Here is a 13357-nt window from a genome sequence, read left to right on the forward strand (position 1 = left end):
TTGTTTTGAGGTGGATTGGAATTCCTTCTGACTTTTATTCTCAATTACATTTTCACTTTTCAACACATTTCTGTTGATCTGATACTTAATCCTATATTTGCATTGCTGTATAAAGCATTGAAAATAAGATCTTTGTTTAAAAAGCCTATCAGTAGTTCTTCACAGACTAAGAATCGAAGATGAAGGCTTTAAAACATTTTGTAATCTGGGATAAATAACAGCTGGAGGCATGCCAAGATTTTGCACAAACTGACCTTTTTTCTCCACGGGCCAGACTTCCATGAAGGCTCTGCTCTTCATGCTTCTTCTTATTGCTCATCGTGGTACTGCAGGTGGGGAGACTTCTCCAGGTAAAGCTAAAATCTGCCCAGGTATATCTACAGCAGTAACCCTGTCACTGGGGTTGGAGGCAGGATTAGCCAGATTGATTAACACATCGTAAAAATGTATGAGTCTACAGTTAGGCAAATAAGGCCATTATAGCAATTTTTAAGCTTCCAGCTTAAGGAGTTTTTGTTCTCGGAAGACGAAGCCACTGCCCTACCTGATTTAATTGTTTAATCTGAACTTTCAGAGATTGATTATTTGAATAATTGACGGTTGATGCTTGGTTACACACGCTAATCCCAGTCTAAAGCAGAAGATACTAATGCATGTATGCATGCCTACCCCTTGTAACGTTCCGTAGGTCGCACCACGTGAGCTCACCGTTGGCACTGCAGCGCGGGGACGGGGGGGGGTTGGCCTCATGGCTCCAGCACAGGGCTTGACTCCTGGGTGTCCTGCCTGGGCTCGGTGCCAGCGGCAGTGGCACTGCTCAGAAACGCCTGCGCAGGGACACCACGTGCCACCACGTGCCACCACGTGCCACTGTGGGGCCGCTGCTCACCCAGCCTAGCGAGGGCGAGCCCGTCCATGAGAACTGCCTTTACCCTTCTGCTCTGTGGGGGTGGCGTTAGGGGTGGCTCCTGTGGTACCTCTTCTCATGGCTTTTTCCAAGACATTTATTCTGCAGGTCCTTTCTGCATGGGACGTGTAGGAGAGCAGACACAGTTGAAATAAACTTTCAATAGCAATGTGTTAGTGACAGCAGTGATTTTTAACAGGTCTATTTTTTTTTTTTTGCTGTGTGCGTGTGTGTATTGAGGCTCCGGTAACCCACCATGGCCCAGCAGACCATTCTGATGGCCCTGCCCTTGGGGCTCTGAAGGAGGCACCTTTTGCAGCCTTTCACCCTGTTTTATTCATTAAAAAGAGGGGAAGTGAGTGTAGCCCTGACAGAGTTTGAAGAAAACTCTGAAAGGTTAGAGGGAAAGCCTGAATTTGTCTCTTTAGTGAAGCCTGCCCTTGCCAGCAGCGAGGGCTAGAACGTGCTTTTCTTATCACCGGCTCCACCTCTCCAGCCCATCGATGCGATTGCAGTGGTGATGCTAGTAACGGTTTTAACGCTGAGCAAAGCAAAGAAGAAAGGTGCCCCATTTTGGTGCTGCGGCAGGATGATGGTTAGGCAAATGCTGCTGTTATGTGCCCAGGTCCATCCGTGGAGCGCTGCCCCAGGGAGAAGCTCAGGGCACTGGAGGTTTCCATCGCCACACACCAAAGGGAAACCAACTTCAAGGGTGCAGGAGCACGATGACTCCCAGCCAGGCTGGTACTGCTGGAGATCCACCTCTTCTCTCGGGGCCAGGGCAAGATGTTGGGGTCTCGCAGCTCTCGTTGACATCTGCTTGCTGCCCGAGGCATGCACCTCAGCATCTTTAACACTCAGGTCATGTTTTAACTTTTTTTTTTACCTTTTTCTCCCTAAGCAAGGACAGTGAAAGCCTTTTGGTGCTTTGCCAAGCAAACATGAGCTTCAGGTGCCATCAAGGGTCTGCGGGCATCAGGATTCTACACACTTGCTTATTATATTACTATTTTTGTCGGCAGCAGTCTGAAGACTTAGTAAAAAGTAATCTACTGATGGAAGATTTAGTCTTGGCAGTGCAGGGTTTGTAGAATTTTCCTTCCGACACACAGGTGGGCACACAGCTGAAATGGGTGCAAGGTTGAGAAGGGTGCTGCTCTTTGCCTCCCCATGCTGGCTCCACGTGTAGAACAAACCATTAAGCACTACAGTGCTTATGGGTACCAGAGTGCCTGTCACCCCCTTTGTCTCCATCAATTTTACCACTTGAATGTAGGCAACTTTCTAAGGTGAGGCAATGCTTCATAAGACTGCCTAATCTGATGTATTCTCTTCAGTGTTTTTATTTATTTTTTTTACCTTTTGTGGTGCAGCACATGGTCTGACTCCTAATATCGTGCCCCAAAAGCCCATACCCCGTTGCAGTGGCAGCAGTGGCCTTGAACTTATTTTGCTTTCCTGTGCCATGAGACATTTGGCTTTTGCCCCTTTACTGTAGGTATCCAGGGGTGTTTTGGCCCTGGGAGATCATCAGTTCAGAACTTACATTACTTATATTCGGTAATCTTCTCAAGTCAATCTGAGGGCTTTCCGCAAATTTGCCAGTTTAGAACTTGAAATAGAATTGAATTAATTTTGCTTTTCAGTGACTAAGCATGCAATTATTTTAATAATGACAGTTCAGGCACCCAAGTAGTAATTATTCCTGACAGTCTACAGGTGAGCATACCCAGCTCAGAATACACTACTAAACATGTGTTCTGGCAGACTTCAGAGCAAGCAAACACAAATGAATTATTTTTTTTTTTGCCCTCACAGAATATTAGTTTCTATTAAGGACTGTTTTGTTGAAGTACAGCATTTAGATTTGCCAAGTAATCTTCTGCCTCTTGGCTTGAGGTGGAGGTTTATGAGGAGGGGTAAAAAAAGATCTTTCCTTCCTTCATCTGTTAAAAGACAGCCAGATTTCCAGCCTTAAAGAGATTGTTACCAGTCTCAAATGCTGCCTCCGAAGCAAATGGGCATGAACTCGTTAGCCTCAGATGAGGGATGTGAGTGCTGGTGTTTAAAGCATGCAGGAGCTTCCCTGTCCATTCATGGACAACCTTTTCAGGACAGAACATGCCTCTTGGGCTCTGCATCTTTTGTGGCCCAAGGGAGCGTGTGAGAGAAAATGTGGCTCTCACGGGTCCTCAAAATCTGTCAGAGCTCACAGGCGTCCCACAGCAGAAGCTCTTCGGTTTGTGCTCTGGGCTTCAGACCTCGTACTGCCAGCGAAAGTCCTCTGCTGGAAATCAGCTCAGGCAGGGAAAGACAACATGAGCCACTGGAGCCAGGGAAAGACCTTCAGTTTTGGTACTTACCTACCCGCAGGTCTAAACCCGTGACACACCGCAGGGATGGGTGATATCATTGGTATCCTTGGTACTATTAGTAATAGAGTTTTCCAAAGAAAATTGGATCAGAGCGGTAAAATGAAATGTCTTTCATCCTCATCGGTTCAGCCAGCAAAATGCACAGATGGAAGTAATGGTAGATGGGGCAAAGGTGTATTGCAGCCATGTAACTTGAAAGCTGCATTAGATAAGATAAAAAACACTCTAGAAAAATAAAAAGAATTATTTAGAAGTCAGTTAAGTATTGATATAGTGCCACATAGGAGATTATTAATTAAGCTGGAGAAGATGGGGAACTTTATAATGTTTGTGAGGTCGGTGAGGCACGGGGTGACGAGATCAGCTCGGGGGGCTGCTGGAAGGGGAAGGTCTGGGCTGGAGGGGAGCTCGTCGGGAGGTTGCATAAGGATGGTCTTGGCCTTGCTTCTTATTTACTGTTTTCATTAATGTTTTGGAAGCACATTAAGGAAATCTGCTCAGAACACAGAGAGGCAGTGCTAATAGGAGGATCGGGAGAACACATAAGAAGAACTGGTTGACTGTGTGAACGGGGCAGGAAAATGGGATAAGGAAGTGCAAAGGGCAAGTCGGAGCCGGTGCAGATTACCAGTAATCATCGTTACTGGGGGGTAAATGCACAGCGTCTATAAACGACCAAGGCAGATAGAGCAGCTAGGACTACCAGTCTGTCACAGCAAGATTGTGCTGCAGGCACAGAAAGCCATAAGTTTAATCATTTCATAAATCATAATGCTTCTAAGATCAATTTAGTTTTTTTTTCAACAGAGGTGGTAGAAACTATTATATAAAGCCCTGGTAAGATACTAGTGATAAACCTGGGATACTAGTTATCCATTTTCAGGAAAGCTTAATTCAGACTAGTATAGGTTTAGAGAATCATTACTCTTCAAGGGAGTAGAGAAACTTGATGTATGGATGGAAGCTAAAAAGGATTGGTGTCTTTATTTTGGCAGACTAAAAGTGGAGAGGGGATTGGACTTCTGCCTGATTAAAATAAAGAGCAACTAGAAATAGGGAAACAGCTCCAAAAGGGCTAAACTAAGAATGGGGTTATCAAAAGATTAAATGGCTATAAAACTGCTATGAGCAAATTGAGAAGTACTTATTAAAACCAAAGTTCTATATGATGAAATTATGTGGAAAAAGCATTTAAAAGATAATTTAAAAAGGTGGTCCAGCAGTCTTTAGACCATGTTTGTAAAGCATTTCTTTAATTTTAACCTTAAGCCTGGCATTCTGTAAAAACACTTTTCACACATATTTACTGAAAATATACATTTTAAATAGATAAGAAAAAAGATTTTCTTTTGCCAAAGAGCGTGGCACTGTTGGTGGCACTGCAGCAGCCTTCTGTGGTAAGAAGCGTGAGCACGGGGGAACGCTGCAGCCTCAGGCTGGGTGGCGCTTCCTCGGCACGTCGTGCCCTGCCAGCCACGGAGCCAAGGCTGCGCGGGCATGAAACACCGCCAGTCACTCCGGAGGTGGAAGAAGCACAGCCTGACAGGCAGCTTCTAATTTTCTGAAACATTTGATTGCCAGACCTTAAACCCCAAACACATGGGAACTTCGATATTTCAGAAATTCATAACTTGGTCCCATCATGGCAAATTTTCACAGAGATACAGTTATTTGGGCTATCGGATTTCCACTCCATGCTTCAGCTTCCCAACACAGCTGCCTGTAAAGCTTGATGCTTTGTGCTAATGGGGACAAGACGCATTCTTCCTTGGTCATGGTATGAAAATGGACTTAACCAAAACATTTCAATAAAATGCCAGCCTTGGGTAGATGTGTGCCATGAAGCATTTCAGCCTCAGTCGTTTTAAGTTTTGTAACAAGGTAATTAAGAAGAACAGTATCTCACAGTAGGAAGAGAGTGTTAATTAGTAACTATTGGAATAACTTATTTTTACACAGATTAAGATTCATTTCATAATACCATACAGAAGCATTGGTATCACATTTTTATATGAATTAGGATTAATTTCATAATATGGTAAATATGCACCATTATATTTATACTTCCATAGATACACATTATATTTCAAATGTAGAATTTCAGTCACTAATTCGACACATTCAATTGCTTAAACTTAGCACTAAATAAATACCAACCAAACAGCAAACTCACCCACCAAAAAGCTTGCTCAAGGTCCATGGAGCTAAGAACATCAAACTGGAACAAAACCATCCCCTTCCATTTCAGATGTTCACAGCCTTGCACCAGCAGCGTCTGCCTCACCGGGCCCCCGGTCCATGTGGATGTGCCAGCCCGCGTGGGGCTGGGGCTGCAGTGGTACCGGTCGTGTTTCAGCCATCGGGGAATTAGTTCTTTGATAGCAGAAAAAAGCTCGTGTCATTGATGAATGATGAGATGGAGCAACATGAATGAACTTTCTGGAAAACGGTTAACAGAGATCAGAGAAACCTCTATGCAGAAAAGTGTTTTAAGATATACTTAAAGCATATGTTTAAACATGTTAAAAAGATTGTTTTGAAAAACCTCGTGAATCGAGGCTTCTGTTACTTTTGAAGCCATTTAGTTCAGTATTTTAACTATCCCAGAAAGGAAAAGGGGATAAATTCAAGATGAATGTTAATTGCATCTCTCAACTAGAAGAACTGGTTGAGCTTCATTTGCTGATTTTCTAAAAAATCATTCATTATGTTGTTTAGCATAACAGAACTTTACAGTTTCTGATAAGATCAGAGATACACTGCATTTTGTGTTGGGTCAAAGACACACAGAAACACAGTTCCCAGCCTCAGACTTTAGAGCAAAGGAAACGCTGCACATAAAATCCCAGCCCTGGTGAGTTCAGTGGGACAAGATAACCACTACCATGCTTTTTAGGTTCCAAAACAGAATGGTACATTTTTATTTCCCTCAAAAAAAGAGATTGAAATTCTATTTTCTTTTTGATTGAGCTGTATCAAGCTACTACAGAGAAATAAGAAATATTAGCAGGAGAAACAAGGACTTTTCCAGGGCCATATAAAAATAGAGAATTCATCAAATAGAATTATGTTGAAATTTTAAAGCAAAAAAGTCCGTAAGGTGTGTGTGACTGTGAAGTGCTTTCACGTGGCTCGGGAAAGAGCTGTGGACTGAAATGCACATCTGCTAAGTGATGTGTGCTTGCTGTGTACTTAATATAATTGCGTTGGAGTTCCTCTGAGTGGCTGAGAGTCCATCAGGCACGGTCTCCTGCTTCCCAAGAGCAGATGCTGATGAAAAACAGAGCCTGAGAAATGGGGTAAGTCTGGGGTGGTATTTCCACAGATGCATCCCCCTAGCGCTAGCAATCGGCAGCTTGCTTGTCCTAGGTGGAGAGCAGCGAGTTTCCCTGCTTGTGTTCAGGTCTTAGCATGAAGTGCAAGTGTGGTTTACCCCCACCAAAAAACGTGGAAGGTTCCTGGGTGAAGGATGAAAAGGAGAGTGAAGGTCACTGGGTATATGGTCCTTCTCTGCCTGCCGCGTGCCGGGCACTCAGGTCTGAGCACGCCTGTATGTGTGCACTGTTATCCGTGAACCGTGCACGGGAGGGGCTTGCCAAAAATCCACGTGCAGGTAGGGAAGGTGGTTCTCTAGATGTTACCTTCTGGTCTACTTGCACAAAAGAAACGTTTCTTTCTTCATACAGGAGCTTACGCACACCATCTTCTCTTAAGCACAGGCCATTTAGAAACTCATTCCTAGTTGTTGCTATCTGCAGCAGCTATGTTGAAACCAGTTTTAATCATCTTATTAATTCTGAGTAAGAATACTTTATTCTACAAGTAACTTCACAGCTTCAGAGGAGTGAACTCCACTGTATGTGGTATAACAGTGGTATACAAGTGCAAGTGCTCTTACAGTTCAACAGTAAAGCAAGTACAAATCTGCATGTAAAATGGTTTCCATTAAGCTGGCGAACAAACTGATGATTTGGTTAATTCTAACTAAGTGACTGCGTTGCCACAGCTTCACAGCTCCCAGCGGACCAAACGTGAAACCTGCATTACACTGTGATTTATTGCCCTACTTATTCTAGAATGTCAGAAAGATTATTTGCAGAGAAAGCTTGCTGAAGGTCATTAAAAATACATATTTTAGTGTTAGGAAAGCTGAGCTGACATCCAGGGTAGGGGGAACTCTGTGCCCAGAGAGAGGGACTGTGCAGGAGGCTCTAATGGGTTTACCTGCAGCCAAGCCGGGCACTCAGAACCATCTTCTTTTGACCTTTTGGACTTTTCCTCAGAGGAGATGTGGGTTAGCTCCTTGTCAGCCTGCAGCTAGATGCTTCTTCTGATGCTCTGCAAGGCAGGGTATTTCGACCCTGAGCCTTGCACCGCATACACACAGGAGAAGTTCAGGCTGGGACTTGCCCAAGGAACGCACCTGGATGGGTGGGACACGCAGCCGAGCTCTCGCCCCTGCAGGGAGGAGAGCCCAGAGCACGGCACAGTTGTGCCTGAGAATGGGAAGGTGAAACCAGCCATGTGGCTGCCAGACTTGTGGCACTGCGAGGGGAAAGGTAAGAAATATGCAAGTTAAATCAGGAAATACAACGGCTTTTTAAGTGCTTATTTAATAACTGAATGGGAACGGAAAAATATTTAAGTAACTGTGTTAATTGATTATGTAGTGACGTTACACCAGCCCATGTAATGTTATCCAAATATTCCTACACAGATTTTTTTTTTTTTTTCCTCATTTTACACAAAACCCCAGATGCTGGTATTTTTTGGGGGTATTGGATACAATATTAAGCAGTTTTATATCACACAGGTCCTGGTGGACACACTGTGGATGAGGGCTGGCATGGGAGTAGAGGCCAGAATGGCAGGTCCCCTGTGGCTATTTCATTGACATAGCTGGGTTTTACTACTGACTGTAAGATGGGAAAAGAGTCTTTTGTCTGTGGCTGTACCATCACTTCAGCTTGGACCAAGAGAGTACTTTGAAGCACATCTTTCAGTCGTTCCCCTTTGCACTGCTGACGTTCACATCGCGCAGCCCCTTTGCAGCAGCACGCTGGCCTCCTTTTTGGATTAGGAGGATTTTGACCTTTTCAGGATTTTGACCTGGAAGACGTGCTCCGAAATCTGCTCCTGTGGGGCCAGACCAGTGTTAGTACCAAGTAAAGCCCCAGAAATTTATACAGGGACAATACCAGGTGCTTGGCATCAAGTGTTTTGCTTTAGCTCTCAGCTGCATCACTTGCTGATGCCCGGGAGCCTAGCCTTTGCCCATGACAGCCCGTACGTCATACACTGCCCTCTATAAACCCAGCAAGCGCCATCCTGAGGGATAATAGGATTTTTTAGTCCAAATTCTCCTGACTGCAAGCCTCTTCCAGACTCCCACTGCTCCACTGATTAGGAACAGTCCACCACCATTTCAGGAGCCTGCTTCCTTAGGGATAGATTTTGAAACTTAGTGCAGAGTGTGTAGAAAATTAAGTCAATACCTCTGTTTCTTCCCATTTTTAAGTGAGTGAAAATAGAAGCCTGGAAAGACTCTAAAGAAAACAACTAGTAACAGCCATGAGTCCGTGACCACCCAGTAGTGGAAACAGGGGGTTTGAGTGTGGGGAGGCTGTTTAAAATCTGGAACTGATTGCGTTCACTTTAGCACTTCCCTGCATGCTTGTTTCTATTTGCAATTTTTAATTCCAATTTTTATTTTTAGCAGGGTGCATTTTAATGGTTTAAATGAACAAATTGATTTATTTTCTAATTGCAAGCAATAGTGATCGTTAAAACTGCCTTTATTGGGAGCACGGCAATTTTAAATAAAATTGTTACATGTCAAACACACAAAAATACACAGCCACGTAAAAACTGATGAGAGCTTGGGGTTCTGGATACAAGTATGAATTGTTTTTATTAGACAATTAAGGTCTTGAAAGTTTGGGAGGATTTCAGGCTTCTGGGTGGGCTGTAGCAGGTTGATGGCTTTTTATTTGCAGATTGCTGCATTTGGTCAATATGTGCATTCAGTTTTGTCCTTTTATAGAGGTTCCCCTACTTTATGCCATATTTTTTTGCTTTTTATTTCTCTAGGATTGTTTCATTCATCCCTGGCACCACTGCAGTCTTTCTCAGCAATAAGGAATACCAACTGAGGCACAAACAAAAGCTGAAAAGACAGAGGCCCCAAATGGATAATCTTGTAGATTATTCCATGATTAATTATCCCAGATTTATCAAATGCCACATCCAAATAAGGTCAAACACGTAATTATAATCTCCCTCAAGACAGGCAGCCGCCCCTCTGCACAAGCCCTGGTTCCTGTTGCAGAAAGTTTGAGCTGACTTCCATTAATAACGATGGAAAAAAGGAGTAAAGCTGATCTGTTCTGAGCTATGTACTCAACATGTCAAGGAGATCATTAGTGACTGACACCAAGGATCTGCCACAGACAACAAGATGTCTCTGTTGTGCCTGTCCTTTACTGACATCCCTGTCGCATCCTATTCACCCACCTCATGCAGCGATTCTCTTGCGCTTTGGATCAAAAAATTTCCACGTTCTTGTCGGGGGTTGATGCACATCGCCATTTTGTTCTGGTTCTCACAGATAGTTCTGTTTGCATTTTAATCACGTGAGTGGAAAGGGTTATTCAGAGCAGAATAATCAGCATTGCAATATATATCTCTGTATTTCTATACTTTATCTGTACCTGGTTGAATATCATCTTTTTAATAGGTTATAAGCCCTAAGTCCCAGAGGGAAACTCACAAATTCACTTCATTTCCCTGATTTCACATTTAGGTCTCCACGTTAGCTATAAATGTGTAAACCCACATGGAGGTAGTTCCTATTCACTACATAGCTGAGGAGGCAAACGGCTCTTTTTTTCTTTCACCATATGGCTGAAGTGACTCGCACACAAGCAATTTGTTCTGATTCAGCTGTTTCAGCAGGAAGGATTTGCAGAAGCAGGATTGGGAAACACACAGGATTCTCTTTCACTTCTGTGACAAGAGTGATATTTTTAATTAGCCCCTGTTAGTCTTCCGAGGGCAGCTTGTAAAAGTTTAATTCTCTCTCTCAAGTCTGAGTCCACTTGATAAAGCCATTTTTTATGTGTATTTAGGGAGCAATTATGAAAACGTTTTCAGGTTTTTAGAAAAGTCAGTTCCCTGGTAAATTCTGTTGAAGAAAAGTAAGAGTTTGGGATTTTCTTTTCTCCCGGTAGGCTTGACTTACATGAAGCTTATGGAAGATACAGGGAGCAGGGAGGGGTGGTCAACATGCTACTTCACTGAAATCTTAAGAGAACCAGCTGTCAGGAAGATCTTATACACTATGTGTATATTATTTTGAATACCTGAAGGCCCAAGGTTGGTACATGGGGAAGGAATAAAAAACTAGGTCAACTAATAATGGACAGGAAAAACCTGTGGATAAGGTATTCCCTGTTACTTGGTTACACAAATGTATCATTAAAATCAAAGCAATTGGATTTACTGAAATCTGACAAGTAAAAAGAAAAAACCCAAAAAAGTCCATTTGAAATAAATATTAGCTGGTTTTTAAAAAATAACATTTCGGTACATGCATTGACTAAAAACTACAACCAACATAAAGAGAGAAAAAGCACAGAAGGTAAACCAGCCTTATTAATTTGCAGCAATGCCCTGAGATTTTAAAATGACCTCAGCTGAATGAACATGGTGTTGCACATGTTTAGGAAGGGGGAACACAACATCCAAAGGACTTGTAAAATGTTTTGAGTTTGTAATTTAACATAATATGTGGGATATATTTGGCGATGCCTTCAAAATTCAGCTCTACGACAGCACCCTGTCAGCAGCGCTACGGTTAAGAGCCTGTGAGAGCAAGTCCCTTTAATGTCATTGGCCCTGCAGCCTTCAGTTTAATATTTAAGCTGTTTCTAATTGTGTTCAGCTAAAACTTGGCATCTAGTTTATGGGCTTGGATGCAATTTTCATTTCAGTAAAAAAGAAAAGGCGAGAAAAGAGGCAAAATTTTAATCTGTCCTGTTCCCAGAATTATGAAGTGGTAAAAGAGGTAAAAGTTTCAATGTTTCCGTCACTTTTCCCAAATTTGTCCAAGTGTGATTTCTTACCCTAAACGTAACGCAATACAACACGGTGTAATACAGTGCACACACGCACGCAGATACATAGCCAAGAACTAACCAAAACACCCAACTTTGAACCTTCTGCAACAGACTTCAAGAAAACCAAATTATGATCTTGTTCATGGGGGGAGATCTGTGCTTAACGACTACAAAAGGAGCTCTGCACATGTTTCAGGAAATTGCATTAGCTTTCATCAACACCAGAAAACTACAGTGAAAAGTCCATCTTGGAAGCAAACCCTACTGGAGGCTTCAGGAGAGCTCCCAGGCTGCTGTCGGTGGATGTGCCCCATCCTGCGTGTCACATCACGGACCCCGGGTGCCACCAGGGCCATCTGCCTTCCCTCCCCCTTTCCCCAGAAAAGGTTGCAAGATCTATGCTCCAGCCTGGCAGGGCTTTGGGGGCATAAGATGCCTCTGCCTATTCCCAAAGAGCCAACAGGACTGCAGGCAAAACACCATGGAGAAACTTCCAGTTGGTGGCTGTGGCAGCTGTGGCTGGCTCCACAGAGCTGGTGGCAGGGGCAGTGCTCCCTCCTACCTCTCCCCTCTCACGGCTGCAAGGGGTGGTGGGAGTACATCTTCTGTCATCTACAGTCCACCTTTCCCTTAGGAAGAGCTGCTGCTTGGAAGACCACTGCTTGAGGAACCGCTTATCTTGAAGCCAGAAGGTGAGGCCATGGAGATGAGCTCAGCAGAAGAGTTGGTTAGCAGAGTCGAGCAGCAATAGTCACCCAAGCAAATCCTTTAAGGCAGGAAAAGTGGCGTCCTTGGCTTCCTGGAGTTTGCCTAGACTTCATGGTTCTTCCTGGCTTCTAGCAGAGAACCCAGAACAGCAAGTGAAAAGATATTATTCTTGAATACCAAGCGTACAGGGCTGCGGAGGCACAGCCCCGGTAATGGAGGAGCGTGGTCGGCTGGCTGTAAGGGGGAGGAGGAGGAGGGCGCAGGCATCTCCCCGCCAGACGTCTGTCCTGATTTTGCCGACTGCAGGAATAGTGGCCTTTGGGGCATTTAATAAAAAATGATTAAGGAAGAGACAGGACTGCGGCTGCATTACTCATCCATTAACCAGCCACGCACCAACAGACATTTCTCCCCCTGAAGCAACACAGCACTGGACATAGAGCCCTTGCATGGGTGTTCTGCTCTTTGTGTTGTCTAAGAGCACTGCACCTTAAAGACACAGTGCAGCTTTTACCATTTTTATGGTTTTCTTCCAGTTTGTTTGGGTTTTGGTGCAAATTGCTGCTTTACGACAGACCTCTGTATCGCATCCACTTTAATGCTGATGTAATGTAGTGCAAGTAGAGTTATTTCAGGGAACACCAGCTTGGTATGCAAAGCTTGACTGTTGCTACATTTCATGCTAAGACTTTCTGAGGACTTGACAATGAACTTATGATGTGTCTTGCTGAAATGTACGGTCTATGGGAGTAACTGTGAGAGCCAGACGAGTTCTGGCCCAAGCAAACACGGCATGTCCACTGGGATGGGTGGAAGCTGATCTGTCCTAGGCCAAGGGTAATGCAATATAATACAAATTCTTTCAGCGAGTGACTGGCAAGCTAATTTATGGGAATTTCTGATGGAGCTGCTCTAGCTTTAGGTATAATTTAGGTAGGTAGACACAGGGTGAAGTTTTTCAGAGTGATGTTTCCCAAGGGAACTTCCAAAGTCCCTGGTGGGGTATTGACTCCGAGCTTCAAACAGTTCCCGTATTTGCCAGCTGTAACTTTAAAGTTCTTCGCTCTAACTTCCCAGACGCTTCAGCCACCAAATGTTCCCGGTGAATTTAGCTGGGAGCTACAGAGGACCGTGCGAATCAGTCTGGGTGGTTAGATGCCTCAGCGAGAACTCAGCGACGTGCTCCCGCTGATTAGGACTTGCCTTTCAGGGGTGTTCATCCCACTACTTTCTCCTTTCTGGAGCATGTC

The sequence above is a fragment of the Falco naumanni genome, chromosome 3 (genome assembly GCF_017639655.2).
Source record: "Falco naumanni isolate bFalNau1 chromosome 3, bFalNau1.pat, whole genome shotgun sequence".
NCBI lineage: Eukaryota > Metazoa > Chordata > Aves > Falconiformes > Falconidae > Falco > Falco naumanni.